Genomic DNA, 18,184 nt, shown 5'->3' with positions numbered 1-18,184 from the left:
TTTCCATCGTCTTCACTAACCGGGAGAAGGCACCGCGGCGGCAGCCCTATGGCTGTACAATCGCCGGAATCGAAGGGGTGGCATTTGGATTTGGGGATTTAGGGTTCGGAGGCGGAGAGAGAGGTGGAGACGGCAGCCCGTCGCTGCTGCTTCGTCGATGGCGGCTGGTTCAGAGGAGTGAAAGGGGGGGAGGGAGGGAAGTGGTGTCAGGGGGCAGAGGTGAGCGGCGCTGGCGAGAGGGCGGGGGAGATGGGAGGGCGACGCGAGTATGGAGGGTGGAGAAGAGAGAGAGGCAAGAGAAGGGGGAGTTTAGATCCGTGCTCGACGGATTTACAGAGGGGGAAGGGGGGAGACGGCGGCGGCGGCGTTACAGAGGGGGAAGCGGGAGGCAGCGCCGGCGAAATAGAGGGGAAGGGAGCGGCGGTGACTGTTGAGTTACAGAGGGGGAAGAGGGCAGCGGATTTACAGATGGGGAAGGTGGGAGGCGGAGGCGGCGGCGGCGGAACAGAGGGGGAAGAGGGAGGCGGCGCCGGTGGAACAGAGGGGAAGTGAGCGGCGGCGCCAGTGGATTTGCAGAGGGAAAATGGTGGAGTGAATTTAGAGAGGGAGAATGAGGGAGACGGTAGAGAGAGAGAGGCGAGTAGATGTAATTAAGATGGGGTAATTTAATTAGAATCATGTTTAAGTGAGAGTTAATTAGCCTTAAAATTTACCAAAAAAGGAAATGGGACAAGATTATTGGGACAACCCAAAAAGAAAAGTGGGACAAGATTATTGGGACGGAGGGAGTACAAGATATATGGAACCAGAACAAGCTCTCAACCATATAGAGATGTTATTCTCTATTCTCTCAGTCTAATCACATATCCAATTCCTCGGACAAAATAAATAAACTCTTTCTTTTTACACTGTGTTGTACAGAAACTAAGCACAGCTATTTATAGAAGACACAAGTAAATGTCACATAATCGTCAACTAATTAACTTTGTCTGCAAACTAACCCTCGAGTCATTAAAAACTACTCCCTCCGTCCCTGAAATGGCTTCCTCTTTGGGGATGGCACGGGTTTTAATAAAAAATTGTAAAGTGTATTGATAGTGGAGAAAAAGTGATATAATTATTATTGGAAGTTGTGAAAAGTATTATAATTAGTATTGGAAGTGGTGAAAAGTGAAAAGTAAGAATAAATAAAGTATTATTAGTGGTGGGGTAGGTTTCCAAAAATGGAAAGAAAGAAAGAGGAAGTTATTTGGGGGACGTCCCAAAATGGAAAAAGAGGAAGTTATTTTAGGGACGGAGGGAGTATTATAAGAAGATTAACATATTCAGTTGACTCATCAACATGGTTTACTTTCATCAGCTGAATTTACCGACTAACCTCGTCTGCTGATGACATCAACAGATCTCATCTGCTGATTCATCAATACGTAAACCTTTTCAATGTACCGAGACTAAACTAATCTACATAGTTGATGGGCCGAATTTGTGATCATACTTTACAATTATAATACTCACTTATTTAATTTTAAATATAAAATAATTTGTTCAGTGGTACTTTGGCAAATATAGCTTAGAAATATACTGTATTATCTTTACCAAATCACATATAAAATGGAGATGAAATTGTTTATACAAAACCACTGTAAAAAATTTCTAATTATTTTTATAATGAGATAATTGTATCTAATAAGGTGATTAGAGAGAATGAGAATAAAAAAACGAAGGAAAAAAATTGTCTTAATTTTTTTTTCATCTTAAACAACTTTTTTAAAATCTATTTTACAAAATATGTAGAAATAACCAAAAATAGTACTTTCTCCGTCCCAATTTTTAGGAACAGAGGGAATATTTAATTATATGTGTAACTAATTTTTTTTTTAAAAAAAATTTAAAAATAATTTCAAAAATAAAGGATGAGTACGAATTAGGGTGATTAAAAAAATAAGGGTGTAATTAGTTTTATTAATTTAGTCTTAAATTTGTTAATTTTTATCTAAAAAGAAAACGATTCACTTTGATTCGAACGATCCAAAAAGAAATACTTCATTCGTCCCAACTTTTAGTATTCATATTTTCTTTTTTGATCGTCCCATATTTTGGCATCAATTTTTATTTTTAATAAAAGTAAGTGAGATCCTTATTCCACTTTAATTATTTTAACATTCACATAAAAAATGAAACCCTTATTTCACTCACAACATACATAATTACTTTATTAAAATACATATCACTCTCGAATAAATACTAAAAATTAAAACGGAAGAAGTACAGCTCACTTTTGATGACAGAGTAAATAATTATTTTCCACCATTTTTGATAATAAAATAGGAGAAAAGAGAAATAACAAGTACAAATCTGCGTGAAGAAGAGTCCCCTCAAAATAAATTAAAAAAAAAAAAAATGAGCACGCGCACACGCAAGCTCAGACTGCCTACAACCTGCTCTCCTCGCCCTCTGCAACACTCTTCCCACTGTTCAAAGCTCTGTAAGTCTTTCTCTTTTTCACTTTTCTCTCTCAATATATATAGCTTGTTTGATTTCGCTTTTCAATTCTCTTTATGCATGATTCCATCTTCTTGTCCCTCACATATGCCGCTTTCTTGAACTATTGTCAATCTCATAATAATTAATCACTGTATGTTCGTTCCGTTGTTTGTTTTTCAACGTTCTGAAACTATGGTATGTTCATATTTTCAACTCTTCAGCTACCTGCAATTATGTTTTTACTGTGTCTAACAACGGATAGACAGCAAATGGATTGTAGTTTTGGGAATTTTAGGTTACCGAATTGTTGCGTTGCCCCCTTTTCTTGTGCTTGCAGATTTGTTTGTATAGATAAAATACATATAATACACAGTTTCAGCTTTAACGCTCGTGGTTATTATTGTTATAGGGGTTTTGCTTTCAAGGAATTTGCTGATCTCTTATCTAGTGCAAATTTGTTCATATATATAAAATATATAATGCACATTTTCAGCTTTGACACTCAGGTCAGGATTATTATTATTATGGGGGATTTCCTAAAAGGAATTTGCTGATTTCTCATCTATTGCATATATGTTCATATATAGAAAATGCATATAATACACGTTTCCAGATTTTACACATAGGATTATTGTTGTTTTGGAGGATTTACTTTCAATTAATTTTCTGGTTTCTCACCTATAAATTAATTATCACACCACGTGATTTTCTTGATCTTTCTTTCTTTCTTTCTTTTTTCTTATAGACTTGTAGACTTGTTTATGGTGAAAATGTACAGTATTATTTATACTCTGTGTCTGAGAAACTTTGTATCATTGTTTTGTTGCAGTAACTAGGTTTTTGGTTCTATTTGCGCGTGTCCCATTCTCTTCTCCAATCCGGTTTATTTTTTATATTCAATCTATACTATTTGTTAATGGAGGTGAAGCTATGGAGCGTCAAGCAAGAAATAGAAACGTATGATGCTCTTTGCCGTAGTACAAGCTACCATGAAGCTCGATAAGGCAGAGTATGAATCTAAATTCCAAAAGCTGATTGCACATTTTCAAACTCTCTTCTATGTTTGAAGACACTGCACCGAGTTTTGAGCATTTTATTGATACACATCAGATAGACTGCGTGGCTGCCCTGAACTGAACCGCCTTGTTTCATCCGGTGTTCGTGCAACTATGGAGCACCGGGCCGCTGTAGCTACTTCAGCTGCTGAGTGCGTGCACAACTTTATTTGTCACGACCGGACCTAATTAAGGATAATTAAGCCGGGAAACCGTGACTAATGGAGGGAGATTAGAAGCGGGGTAGAAAGGGAATAATCACACAAGGAAGGATCGCATTTCATAATTTAACAAAAGGAATATTTATAATATAACAGAAGTTTAGTCGTATAGACTCAAATAACTAATAAGTTCAGATATCTCTGACTTAGCCAAATAAACATAAAACTTCTGAGTACGCAGCGGAATAAGGTTCTGATTACATGTATGAAGACATGTAACCCTAGAGTTCATTAATACATAATAAGATAAAAGAATCCCGCTCGTCACTTCATCACCATCTGCAGCTGCTCAACCTGCACATTTAGAAATATATGCAGGGCTTGAGTACAAAAGTACTCAGTGGGCACGTATGCCTAAGTATAAAAATACATGCTTCAAAACTGTAAATTGTCATGCCATAGTTAAACAGTACAGCAAGGGAGTTTTTCGCTAAAAGGCCCAAGCTTACTAAATTCATTTGTGATTCTTAAAGTTCGACTGCAGTCTAAGTTCTCTTGTAATCTATCATATCTGGAACTTTGTGCCGGAGAGGTGGCCACCTCTCACAGTCACTTGACCGGCCAACCCGCTAGATGACTCACGGTCACTGGTGTACACTAGCCCTGGCAGGATAGCTATCAACTGCTCAGGACCCGAATTCGATTGCATGATAAAAGTCACATCAGATAGATATCATACTGAAATTTAAATATTTTATGGCAAGACAATATTTGAAATAACTTCAATTAATTTAGTCATGAAATAACTTGCTTGAACGTAATATTTAAACTCATTTGATATATATGAAAGTAATGCCCACCTGATAGAAACTTTCTGTGATACAGTAGCTCCTTGACCGATTATTAATCTCGTGCTTGACCTTTATTACGAGAATATAATTAAGATACTGCTCGAGTAAAATCCTCAAATAATGAGAATACAGAATTAATGATGCATGATCCTTATGCATGAATTATTATTCTGAAATAATAATCAGGGAATTTCTATTGTTAATCCAAGCTATCGGATTTAAATAAAAGCTAAGTTTCATCTCATGAAACCGGATAATTAACTAAAATTAATCTATTCTCTTCAGGATGTTATAATCCACTGATTAAATAAATCCATCGTTATTGGTCGTTACTAAGAAATAACTAATTCGGCTTATTCGCTGAATAACCTCATAAATTAATCGGGCTTAATAAATAGGAATAAATAATGTTATAAGATTAAATAATAAAAAGGCTTAACATAAGGCAGCCTAATAATTAATTAAACAAATATGGGCTTGATTTAAATAAATCGTGACATTCCAATAATTAAATTGAAAAGTTTAGTTGGAGTAATTCATGGACTCAAGTAAATAAAAAAAAATTTAGGGCCCAGTTGAATAAATAACCAAGGCCTAAAGAAAATAATTAGGAGGCCCAATCGGAATAAAACAACAAAGCCCAATGAATTTAATTAAATTAGGCCCAATGAATTAATTAAATTAGGCCCAATGAATTAAACTAAAGCCCAAGCAAAATAATTGAATTAGGCCCAATTATAATAAATACAACAAGGCCCAAAAATAAATAATTATGAAGCCCAAAGAAAATAAAATAAAGGCCCAAATTTTCAGCCCAACTCAAGCCCACTGTAATAAAATCGGCCCACTGAAACGAAGCCCAATAAATAAATAGGAGGCCCAAATTTTTCGGCCCAACTCAATTAAATGAAGCCCATACAAATCAAAACAACAATTAAATCAAAGCCCATATAAATAAAATCGGAGGCCCAATCAGTAATTAAAATCGGCCATTTAAATAAATTCTGAAGCCCAATTCCTAATTTAAAATCGGCCCAAAATTAATAAATAACTCAGCCCAACTCAAGCCCACTGAAAATAAATAACAAAGCCCAATAAATAAATAGGAGGCCCAAATTTTTCGGCCCAACTCAATTAAATTAAAGCCCAAAACAAATTGAAGAGCCCAACTCCAAATACACGGTTCTCTCTCTCAGCAATAATACACTCATCTCTCTCTCTCTCGGTCACACTCCCAAGCACCCATACGAAAGTAAATCTCTCTCTTCTTATCAATTCTCGTTTCTCTCTCTCTCGCTAAGTTCCGCAGCTGCAGAAACTCGCCGGGAAGCAGCGGTGATAAGCCGCCGTCATCCGCTGCTCTCCCCTCTCCGTCCGTTTCCGGCGACATCATTGTCGAGCCGCCCTCTCTTTCGGCCCTCCGGCTCAACTCCGGCAAAGCAGCCCCCAACGTTGTCTCCACCTCTCCCTTCTCCTCTTTCTCGTGCGACAGGTACCCCATGCGCCGGCCGGCCGCCACCGCTCCGATTTCGAACGGAGGCGCCGCCTGAGCCCTAGTTTCTTCCCCAAATCAGAGAGCGCCGCCGTCGCTGCAACTGGAAGGTCGGGAGATTCGCCGTGTCGCTGCTTCGATCCGCCACCGCCTTGAGCTATCGCCGTTGTCTGGAGCTGTTGCTGTTTCACCGGAGTCGCGGCTTGCTGGAGGAGCGCCGCCGCCGGCCGCTGCTGTTGGCCAGCCTTCTTCCTATCTCTCCCTCTCGATCCGGCCTCAGCCGAAGTGGGTGCCGCCGCCGCTGCCGTCTGTGGAAGACCGGCGAGCGCCTCCTCTTTCCTCCGCCGACCAGCTTCTCGTCCAGCCGCCATCCACCCACTGCTATCTCTGGATCGACAGCAGTAGGAGCACCAGGCCACCGTCGTCGTTGATTCCCCGAGCCCCGACGCCGCTGCTGCTGGAACCTTCGGCTTCGCCGTCGTCTTCCTTGAGCTCGACTAAACAGGGCAGTCGACCCTATTCTTAAGCTAAGTTTTTGTTTACGCGATTGGTGTCGAGGAGTATGCATATTGATTCAGTTGAGTGAGAAAAGTCAGTGCTAACATTTAACAGTGTGAGGATGTCATAGCTAAAATTGTCCGATCACGAGCTAGGGTGTATCCTTTCTTATTAAACTGTGGAGCCTATTTTCATGTGTATACTGATCATACTTGGATGGATAATATGCATTATAGGACATAGCATATTGAGCTCAGTAAATACCTCGAATGTGATCGAATTGATTGCTTGTTGTTGAATCGAATGAAGTGTGAAATAACTGAAATGAATTTGAAGGTGCTGTTGTTTTAATAAATGCAGGTGAATAAAGGAGGAATGGGGAAAATTTAGCCAAAACTTACCTCCTTTGAAGTTGGCAGCAGTTTTACAATTCTATTTCTTTCCTTCAAATTTTCTGGTTTCTGGTGTCAAAGGAAATGGGTGAAGGGAGTTTACTGACTGAAATGTTAAAGGACATGGAGGGAGTAAGTGGAAGAATTATTGTGGCAATGATGGTAATGGAAAACAAAGCATAGTGGTGTAGAAAAGTGGTGAAAGTGGTGGGAAACAAAATTAATGGAAAGAAAAAGAGAAGAAAAAGAAAGGATAAAAAAAAAAATGTAGAGGAGAATTATTGATGTATTTTCTCTGTCTCGGTGATTCGGTAACTGTAAGATGGATCACGTGCTCGTATCTACTTGTACTATTTATTTAAATAATTCTCGATTTCGACATGTGATATCTCGCTAAAATCGATAAGTTATAAAATGAATCTAAATTAAATCCGTAGATTTAATTCGTTTGTTTTTCTAATATTTAAATTAAATCCGCAGATTTAATTAACTCACGAGTCAGAAATAATCCACGACTTGAATAAAAATAAAATCTAATTCCATCTCGCTTAAAAATAATAACGTGACTTTGCTAAGTCAGTTATAACTCTGAAATAATATCATTGACTGCTTAAACAATATAAATTCAGGATCATAAGCTGAATTCATATCAGAATAATATCTGGTTTCATTTACTGATGAACATAAATAAACACTCATTACTGGATTTAATATTTATAAAAGAGCGGGTCACTACATACTACCCCTCTTAACAAAAATTTCGTCCCGAAATTTGCATATTTCTTCTAAAACAGTTCGGGATATTTCTCCTTCATTTTGTCTTCAAGTTCCCACGTGGCTTCTTCTTGTCCGTGGTGTCTCCATAAGACTTTCACTGATGTGATTGCTTTATTCCTGAGTTGTTGTACTTTTCGATCTAGAATAGCCTCTGGTCTCTCTTCATAGCTCAAGTCTGGGCAAAGGATCATCTCTTCTTGGTGGATTATGTGCTTTGGATCGAAAACGTATTTTCTGAGTTGTGATACGTGGAAAACATTGTGAACGTTCCCAAAACTTGGCGGTAATGCCAACCTATAGGCTACTGGGCCTATTCTTTCCAAAATCTCATAAGGTCCTACGAATCGGGGCCTAAGTTTTCCCTTGACACCAAACCTAGTTATCCCCTTGGTAGGAGATACCTTTAGGAAGACCTTGTCTCTTATTTCAAACTGTAATTCGGTTCGGCGTGCATCAGCGTAAGATTTCTGTCTATCTTGCGCCTCCTTTATTCGCCCTCTGATTTGGCGGACTATCTCAACCATCTCATTGACCAAGTCTGGTCCTAAAACTTTTCTCTCACCCACTTCATCCCAATAAAGCGGTGATCTACATTTTCTTCCATATAATGCCTCATATGGTGCCATATCGATAGTTGCCTGGTAACTGTTATTATAGGCAAATTCAATCAACGGCAGCACTACTTCCCAACTTCCACCTCTATCTAACACCACTGTTCTCAACATATCTTCGAGGGTCTGAATTGTCCTTTCAGACTGCCCATCTGTCTGCGGGTGGAAGGCGGTGCTGAAATTTAACCTCGTGCCTAACTCCTTTTGTAAGCTCATCCAAAATCTAGAAGTAAATTTTGAGTCTCGGTCTGAAGTGATCGACACTGGTACACCGTGTAAGCGTACAATCTCTCGAACATACAACTGAGCTAGCTTGTCTGATCCATGTGTGATCGGTATTGGTATAAAATGAGCACATTTTGTGAGTCGATCCACTATTACCCAAATGGCAGTGTTTCCTTTCTTTGTTTTGGGCAAACTGGTCACAAAATCCATTGCTATGTGCTCCCACTTCCATTCTGGAATTTCCAACGGTTGTAATTTTCCATATGGCCTTTGATGTAAGGCCTTCACCTGTTGGCATGCTAGGCATTTTTCCACAAATGACGCTATGTCTCTCTTCATTCCTTCCCACCAAAAGTGTTTCTTTAGGTCCTGATACATCTTAGTACTGCCTGGGTGGGCAGTATAAGGGGTATCGTGAGCCTCACTCATGATTTTATCCTTAAGCTCATCATCGTGGGGAATGCATATTCTTCCTTCAAAGAGGATAACATTATCTGATGCTTCTTGATAATTCTTGACGCCTCCTTTTCTTACTACTTCCCGTAGTTTTTCCATCTTCCCGTCTTTTCTTTGTGCTTCTACGATCATCTTCCTCAAGTTAGGTACTGTTGCCACAACGCTTGCTATCGTCCCTGGTGGTTTAACCACTTCTATGCTCATTTTGCTAAATTCCCTTATGAGCACCGTCTCTCGAGTGATGAGAGCTCCCAATTTAGATTGGGTCTTACGACTCAATGCATCAGCCACTACGTTGGCCTTGCCTGGGTGGTAGTTAATACCGCAGTCATAGTCTTTCACTAGTTCAAGCCATCTCCTCTGTCTCATGTTGAGGTCCTTTTGCTCGAAAAAGTATTTCAGGCTTTTATGATCTGTGAATATTTCACACCTAACTCCATATAGGTGGTGCCTCCAAATCTTCAGCGCATGCACCACTGCAGCTAACTCCAGATCATGAGTCGGGTAATTCAGTTCATGTGGCCTAAGCTGTCGTGACGCATATGCTATCACTCTTCCTTCTTGCATCAGCACGCAACCAAGTCCATTTTTGGACGCGTCTGTGTAGATCATGTATTCCTTATCAGCTGTTGGGACGGCTAACACTGGTGCTGTAGTTAACTTCTCCTTAAGTTCTTGGAAGCTCTTCTCGCACTCCTCTGTCCAAGAAAATTTTATTCCCTTCCTGAGTAGTTGCGTCATTGGCCTTGCAATTTTGGAAAATCCTTCCATAAACCTCCGATAGTAACCTGCCAATCCTAAGAAACTTCTTATCTCATTAGGGTTAGTAGGCGATTTCCATTCGCGCACCGCTTGCACTTTTTCAGGGTCCACTTTAATCCCTTCTGATGACACAATATGTCCTAAAAATGTGACTTCGCTGAGCCAAAACTCGCATTTGCTGAATTTGGCGTAAAGGCGCTCCGTCCTCAACGTTTCTAGAACAATTCTCAGATGTTCCTCATGGTCTTTATCGTTCTTCGAGTAGATCAGGATGTCATCTATGAATACCAAGACAAATTTGTCTAAATACGGATGGAACACTCGATTCATGAGGTCCATGAACACGGCTGGCGCATTAGTTAGCCCGAATGGCACAACTACAAATTCGTAGTGGCCATACCTAGTTCGAAATGCCGTCTTAGGTACGTCTTCTGGTCGAATCTTCAGCTGGTGATAACCAGACCGCAAATCAATCTTCGAGAACACGCTTGCTCCCTTGAGCTGGTCGAAGAGGTCATCTATCCTTGGTAAAGGATATTTGTTCTTCAGTGTCACTTTGTTCAGTTCCCTATAGTCTATGCACATTCTCAATGTGCCATCCTTTTTCTTCACAAAAAGTACAGGTGCACCCCAAGGTGATACACTTGGCCTAATGAATCCAAGTTCCAAAAGTTCTTGCAATTGTATCTTGAGTTCTTCCAACTCTTTAGGAGCCATCCGGTATGGTGCCTTCGAAATGGGAGCTGCCCCGGGCTCCAAATCAATGGTAAACTCAATTGGTCTGTCCGGTGGTGGCCCTGGCAGAATCTCTGGAAATACATCTGAAAAGTCCCGTACAATTGCTACATCTTCTATACTCTTTTCAGTACCCAGTTCTCCGTGCAAGTATACGAGGTAAGCTGGGTATCCTTTCTTCATCATTTTCGTTGCTTGTAGGGCGGAGATGATCATCTTTCTTCTTCCCATAATAATTCCGTGGAAATGTGACGGCTCCCTTCCTGGGGGTCGAAACAATATCTGTCTTTCGTTACAAAGGATGGTGGCATAGTTCTCGGCTAGCCAGTCCATTCCTAGGATTATGTCCACATCTCCCATCGGTATAACATAGGAGTTGTTCACTACAATCTTGTGTGACCCTATGTTCAGTTCTAGGTTCAAGCACACATGATCTACTGTCGTCATCCCTCCTATAGGTGATGATATACTCAACTCTTGGTCAGCTCTTTCCATTTTAAGTTTTAATGTGTCAACACATGTACTTGAAATGAAAGTATGCGATGCGCCCGTATCAAATAGAAGTACAACAGGAGTATTGAGTAGCATGCCCATACCTGCCAGGTTTCCCTGGTTGTTCTCGGGCTGCTTCTGCCTCATAGCATAGGCTCTAGCATGACGAGGTTTTTCATGTTGTTTCTGTTGTCGCTGCTGTTGTTGGCGGGCCTGTTGCTGATACTGTTGTTGAGGTTGTGGTTGGTACTGTAGCTGTTGGTGCTGCTGTGGCTGCTGATACTGTGGTTGCTGCCTTGGGTATGGTTGGGGCAAAGCTTGAATTGCTCGAAGATGCGGAGCCTGGATAGGTGGGTTTGGCCTTGAACTCGTTCCATGTTGCTTATTCGGGCACCGGTTTGCATAGTGCCCTTTCTGGTTACAGATATAGCAACTATCACTGCCGGCCTTACAGATTCCCACATGATTTTTGTTACATTTGGGACAATGTGGGGCCCTCTGTTGGTTATTTCCCATCTGTTTCGGTGCACTCTGGCCTCCATAGCCCTGTGACTGGAAAACCCGTCCCTGCCATGGCCTCTTCTCACCTTGGTTCGGGTTACTGTTGTCCCATCTCCTCTTTCCTCTAAAATTTTGATTATGATTCTGATCATGTGAAGGTGCTGGCGTAGGTACAGTTGCAGGTCTTTCTCCTGGCATGGCTGCTTCAATGTCTAATGCTCGGCTGAGCGACTCAGTGTAAGACAATCCTCCGTGGCTTGCCAAAGCCATCCTAATTTCGTGCCTCAGACCGGCACAAAACTTTTCAGCCATCTTCTCATCTGTGTCAACTTGTTCCGGTGCATATCTAGACATATCGCAGAACATCCTGTCGTATTGAGTTACCGACATCTTCCCTTGTTTCAGATTGTAAAATTCAGCTTCCTTTTTCTTGCGGTAGCTCTTGGGTATATACTTGTCATATATACCGGCTTTGAATTGTTCCCAGGTCAGATTTTCTAACTGCTCTGCTGTCATTGTTTTCATCCTTGCTTCCCACCAGAAATCAGCTGATCCAGTCAACTGAAAGGACATACAAGTCAGGCGTTCTTGGTCGGTGCAACGCAGGAAGTTGAAAATGCGTTCAATAGCGCGAACCCAAGTTTCAGCTTCTGCCGGGTCTCCTGTCCCGTTGAAAGTAGGTGGGTTCTGTCGCAAAAATAATTCTTCAATCCGTCGTTCTGGCTGAACAGGTGGTTGAACTATTTCGGGTTCTGGTTCTGGCACTGTTTCTGGGTCTCTTCTTTCATTTCGGGGAATCCTGCCCCCTCCTCTTGGTCGTCCTCGTTTTGGCGGCATTCTATTAGGTCAAAACATAAGTTGTCAACGCATTAAAATGTAATAAGGACATACTATCATTTCTATAGTTACTCTTTAACTCATCGAGTTCTGCTCTTGCTAAAACTTAAGCGAATATATAAATAAAACATAGCGGAACGACTTGCTGCGAAAAACCAATAAGATCACCATATATAACATAGGGAAAATTGCCTCAATGAGGACTTTACATCATCATAAAATCTAGATTCAAAGATCTATCTAAGTACCACACATGATGAACTGGCTACCTAGTGAGCCATTACAAAAACTACTCAGTCACGGAACGTCCCAAGGTTTCGCGTCTCCGTCCTAATACTAGTCAAAAGTCTATGCCGACACATGGCATACAAAAGCATCAGAACAATCTATGTTTCTGGAATATTTAAATATCATCCTATTAGATATATATATAAACCGGTCTAAGAAGATCGGGTACAAGATCCCTGGGTCGGGGCATGGCTGTCTTCCTCTGGATCCTCTTCCGGATCTTCCTCTGGGTCTTCATCTGTTTCTCCGCCAGATGGGTGCGACTCATCCCCTCCTTCACCTGCTGCCTGGCCAATGATGGCTGAGCGAATCATCTTCAAGGTGACTCGAAGAGTTGGGCGGTCGTCCATGGCCGGGGCTTTTCCCTTATTGAGGAAATCCATGGTATCGGCTAAGACTCTGTCAACGTCGACCATAGCGGCTGCTATCTCTGCCTTGCTCAACTGCCTCGATGACAATGGTGGCTCACAGACTAATGGCACTGAACCCGTGCCAGGTGGAAAATCTCTGTAGGCTTGAGGCCTAGAGGGGCCTGCCTCAGCGTCGTGCCTCCTGGGTTGCCTTAAGATAGGGGCTGCTGGTGGAGTCGGCTCCGGAAGTGGGTCCAGTAGTTCGTCGGGCGAAGGTACTCCGACTCGAGCAAGGTCTCCCGGACGTATATACGGCCCTCGAGGAGCATTTCCCCAACGAGTGAATTGTGCCTGGATCTCAGCAGTAAATCCAGAGAAGTCATAATGCAAGTCATAGGACCTGCCAGAACGAGTGATGTAGTGAGCGGAAATCATCCTCGCCCATCCCTGCCATTCTGATGGCAGCAAATCCATTAGCCGCTCCATTCCGTCATAGTCCGATATCCCATGGTCTCTTGCAGCGACCCAGTGTCGATGGAAGCCGGCCAAGAATTGGCCTAAGTCATCACCGTGGCATTGGCGATAAGTAAAATATGAGTTCCTGATAGCATCCGGACTAGCATCTCGACGCAACGGCCGTCGTCTGGTAAAGCGCATCCTTGCCATCTATACATGAAGGTCGCATAATCAAACTCACGAATATCAAAATAGGTGGCAAAAACAATAGGGTTCAAACATATCTATAATAGTAAGGTAATAATTCTACTTGAGGTCTCGAAATTCAAACCACGGTATTATAATCATAATAGCCTAACACTAGACTCGAATATAATTCGTGAAGTCTTAAATATGCTGCAACTAGTACTAACTAGGTTTTTGAAAAGAGATAACTCCGCTATGTTGCAGTTTCCAAACTAAGTAGGGTATTCTTATTACTATGAAAAGTGTTCCCACCATACTCTAATTAAGGCAATAGTTGATTCGGTATCCGCCTCGCGTGAATAATCCGAACGAAGATCTATGCCCGTGTCACTATCTCGTGTGTGACACTTTTCTTTACTCCCCATTGTATTTTGTTTGTTGATTTCTCGTCTGGTTCACTAACTTTGTAACTCACTCATCGCCTCAATTTACAGAGAAAAGCAAAAATGTTCTTGCTAAATTCCTTCTATTGTTGTGTTCATAACAGTGATCATGCATCCTTAGCGCATCTAAGTTCATTGAGTAACATCTCCATAAAAAGGCATAAGTAAAATCAACATCTGCATCAAGGCGAAATATAAACTTCAACATTCAAAACTTTCTGTTGCATTCCTTTCTGTTGAGCATAGCGATGTGATGAAGTGCTGAGCTTTCGCCGACTGACTCTTTCATACTAGTGATCATACTAGAAAAATTTATTAACTCTAGGGTTCAGAGCAAATGAACTGCTCTGATACCACTCTGTCACGACCGGACCTAATTAAGGATAATTAAGCCGGGAAACCGTGACTAATGGAGGGAGATTAGAAGCGGGGTAGAAAGGGAATAATCACACAAGGAAGGATCGCATTTCATAATTTAACAAAAGGAATATTTATAATATAACAGAAGTTTAGTCGTATAGACTCAAATAACTAATAAGTTCAGATATCTCTGACTTAGCCAAATAAACATAAAACTTCTGAGTACGCAGCGGAATAAGGTTCTGATTACATGTATGAAGACATGTAACCCTAGAGTTCATTAATACATAATAAGATAAAAGAATCCCGCTCGTCACTTCATCACCATCTGCAGCTGCTCAACCTGCACATTTAGAAATATATGCAGGGCTTGAGTACAAAAGTACTCAGTGGGCACGTATGCCTAAGTATAAAAATACATGCTTCAAAACTGTAAATTGTCATGCCATAATTAAACAGTACAGCAAGGGAGTTTTTCGCTAAAAGGCCCAAGCTTACTAAATTCATTTGTGATTCTTAAAGTTCGACTGCAGTCTAAGTTCTCTTGTAATCTATCATATCTGGAACTTTGTGCCGGAGAGGTGGCCACCTCTCACAGTCACTTGACCGGCCAACCCGCTAGATGACTCACGGTCACTGGTGTACACTAGCCCTGGCAGGATAGCTATCAACTGCTCAGGACCCGAATTCGATTGCATGATAAAAGTCACATCAGATAGATATCATACTGAAATTTAAATATTTTATGGCAAGACAATATTTGAAATAACTTCAATTAATTTAGTCATGAAATAACTTGCTTGAACGTAATATTTAAACTCATTTGATATATATGAAAGTAATGCCCACCTGATAGAAACTTTCTGTGATACAGTAGCTCCTTGACCGATTATTAATCTCGTGCTTGACCTTTATTACGAGAATATAATTAAGATACTGCTCGAGTAAAATCCTCAAATAATGAGAATACAGAATTAATGATGCATGATCCTTATGCATGAATTATTATTCTGAAATAATAATCAGGGAATTTCTATTGTTAATCCAAGCTATCGGATTTAAATAAAAGCTAAGTTTCATCTCATGAAACCGGATAATTAACTAAAATTAATCTATTCTCTTCAGGATGTTATAATCCACTGATTAAATAAATCCATCGTTATTGGTCGTTACTAAGAAATAACTAATTCGGCTTATTCGCTGAATAACCTCATAAATTAATCGGGCTTAATAAATAGGAATAAATAATGTTATAAGATTAAATAATAAAAAGGCTTAACATAAGGCAGCCTAATAATTAATTAAACAAATATGGGCTTGATTTAAATAAATCGTGACATTCCAATAATTAAATTGAAAAGTTTAGTTGGAGTAATTCATGGACTCAAGTAAATAAAAAAAAATTTAGGGCCCAGTTGAATAAATAACCAAGGCCTAAAGAAAATAATTAGGAGGCCCAATCGGAATAAAACAACAAAGCCCAATGAATTTAATTAAATTAGGCCCAATGAATTAATTAAATTAGGCCCAATGAATTAATTAAATTAGGCCCAATGAATTAAACTAAAGCCCAAGCAAAATAATTGAATTAGGCCCAATTATAATAAATACAACAAGGCCCAAAAATAAATAATTATGAAGCCCAAAGAAAATAAAATAAAGGCCCAAATTTTCAGCCCAACTCAAGCCCACTGTAATAAAATCGGCCCACTGAAACGAAGCCCAATAAATAAATAGGAGGCCCAAATTTTTCGGCCCAACTCAATTAAATGAAGCCCATACAAATCAAAACAACAATTAAATCAAAGCCCATATAAATAAAATCGGAGGCCCAATCAGTAATTAAAATCGGCCATTTAAATAAATTCTGAAGCCCAATTCCTAATTTAAAATCGGCCCAAAATTAATAAATAACTCAGCCCAACTCAAGCCCACTGAAAATAAATAACAAAGCCCAATAAATAAATAGGAGGCCCAAATTTTTCGGCCCAACTCAATTAAATTAAAGCCCAAAACAAATTGAAGAGCCCAACTCCAAATACACGGTTCTCTCTCTCAGCAATAATACACTCATCTCTCTCTCTCTCGGTCACACTCCCAAGCACCCATACGAAAGTAAATCTCTCTCTTCTTATCAATTCTCGTTTCTCTCTCTCTCGCTAAGTTCCGCAGCTGCAGAAACTCGCCGGGAAGCAGCGGTGATAAGCCGCCGTCATCCGCTGCTCTCCCCTCTCCGTCCGTTTCCGGCGACATCATTGTCGAGCCGCCCTCTCTTTCGGCCCTCCGGCTCAACTCCGGCAAAGCAGCCCCCAACGTTGTCTCCACCTCTCCCTTCTCCTCTTTCTCGTGCGACAGGTACCCCATGCGCCGGCCGGCCGCCACCGCTCCGATTTCGAACGGAGGCGCCGCCTGAGCCCTAGTTTCTTCCCCAAATCAGAGAGCGCCGCCGTCGCTGCAACTGGAAGGTCGGGAGATTCGCCGTGTCGCTGCTTCGATCCGCCACCGCCTTGAGCTATCGCCGTTGTCTGGAGCTGTTGCTGTTTCACCGGAGTCGCGGCTTGCTGGAGGAGCGCCGCCGCCGGCCGCTGCTGTTGGCCAGCCTTCTTCCTATCTCTCCCTCTCGATCCGGCCTCAGCCGAAGTGGGTGCCGCCGCCGCTGCCGTCTGTGGAAGACCGGCGAGCGCCTCCTCTTTCCTCCGCCGACCAGCTTCTCGTCCAGCCGCCATCCACCCACTGCTATCTCTGGATCGACAGCAGTAGGAGCACCAGGCCACCGTCGTCGTTGATTCCCCGAGCCCCGACGCCGCTGCTGCTGGAACCTTCGGCTTCGCCGTCGTCTTCCTTGAGCTCGACTAAACAGGGCAGTCGACCCTATTCTTAAGCTAAGTTTTTGTTTACGCGATTGGTGTCGAGGAGTATGCATATTGATTCAGTTGAGTGAGAAAAGTCAGTGCTAACATTTAACAGTGTGAGGATGTCATAGCTAAAATTGTCCGATCACGAGCTAGGGTGTATCCTTTCTTATTAAACTGTGGAGCCTATTTTCATGTGTATACTGATCATACTTGGATGGATAATATGCATTATAGGACATAGCATATTGAGCTCAGTAAATACCTCGAATGTGATCGAATTGATTGCTTGTTGTTGAATCGAATGAAGTGTGAAATAACTGAAATGAATTTGAAGGTGCTGTTGTTTTAATAAATGCAGGTGAATAAAGGAGGAATGGGGAAAATTTAGCCAAAACTTACCTCCTTTGAAGTTGGCAGCAGTTTTACAATTCTATTTCTTTCCTTCAAATTTTCTGGTTTCTGGTGTCAAAGGAAATGGGTGAAGGGAGTTTACTGACTGAAATGTTAAAGGACATGGAGGGAGTAAGTGGAAGAATTATTGTGGCAATGATGGTAATGGAAAACAAAGCATAGTGGTGTAGAAAAGTGGTGAAAGTGGTGGGAAACAAAATTAATGGAAAGAAAAAGAGAAGAAAAAGAAAGGATAAAAAAAAAAAATGTAGAGGAGAATTATTGATGTATTTTCTCTGTCTCGGTGATTCGGTAACTGTAAGATGGATCACGTGCTCGTATCTACTTGTACTATTTATTTAAATAATTCTCGATTTCGACATGTGATATCTCGCTAAAATCGATAAGTTATAAAATGAATCTAAATTAAATCCGTAGATTTAATTCGTTTGTTTTTCTAATATTTAAATTAAATCCGCAGATTTAATTAACTCACGAGTCAGAAATAATCCACGACTTGAATAAAA

General features: G+C 41.0%; 2 long non-coding RNA genes across 2 annotated transcripts; both read right to left on the bottom strand.

Annotated features, from left to right (window-relative positions):
- Positions 1-5,629: 5,629 nt before the first annotated feature.
- Positions 5,630-7,390, bottom strand: LOC131012424 (uncharacterized). The gene is made up of 2 exons (XR_009097320.1): positions 6,943-7,390; positions 5,630-6,860 (listed from the first exon to the last, which is right to left on the bottom strand). It is a non-coding gene; the product is annotated as an uncharacterized LOC131012424 (long non-coding RNA).
- An 8,963-nt stretch (positions 7,391-16,353) lies between these two features.
- On the bottom strand, positions 16,354-17,914 carry LOC131012425 (uncharacterized). The gene is made up of 2 exons (XR_009097321.1): positions 17,667-17,914; positions 16,354-17,584 (listed from the first exon to the last, which is right to left on the bottom strand). It is a non-coding gene; the product is annotated as an uncharacterized LOC131012425 (long non-coding RNA).
- Positions 17,915-18,184: the final 270 nt, after the last annotated feature.

Source organism: Salvia miltiorrhiza, chromosome 2 (genome assembly GCF_028751815.1).
Source record: "Salvia miltiorrhiza cultivar Shanhuang (shh) chromosome 2, IMPLAD_Smil_shh, whole genome shotgun sequence".
NCBI lineage: Eukaryota > Viridiplantae > Streptophyta > Magnoliopsida > Lamiales > Lamiaceae > Salvia > Salvia miltiorrhiza.
The sequence above is the reverse complement of the archived record's forward strand: the minus strand, read 5'-3'. Positions and strand labels throughout refer to the sequence as shown.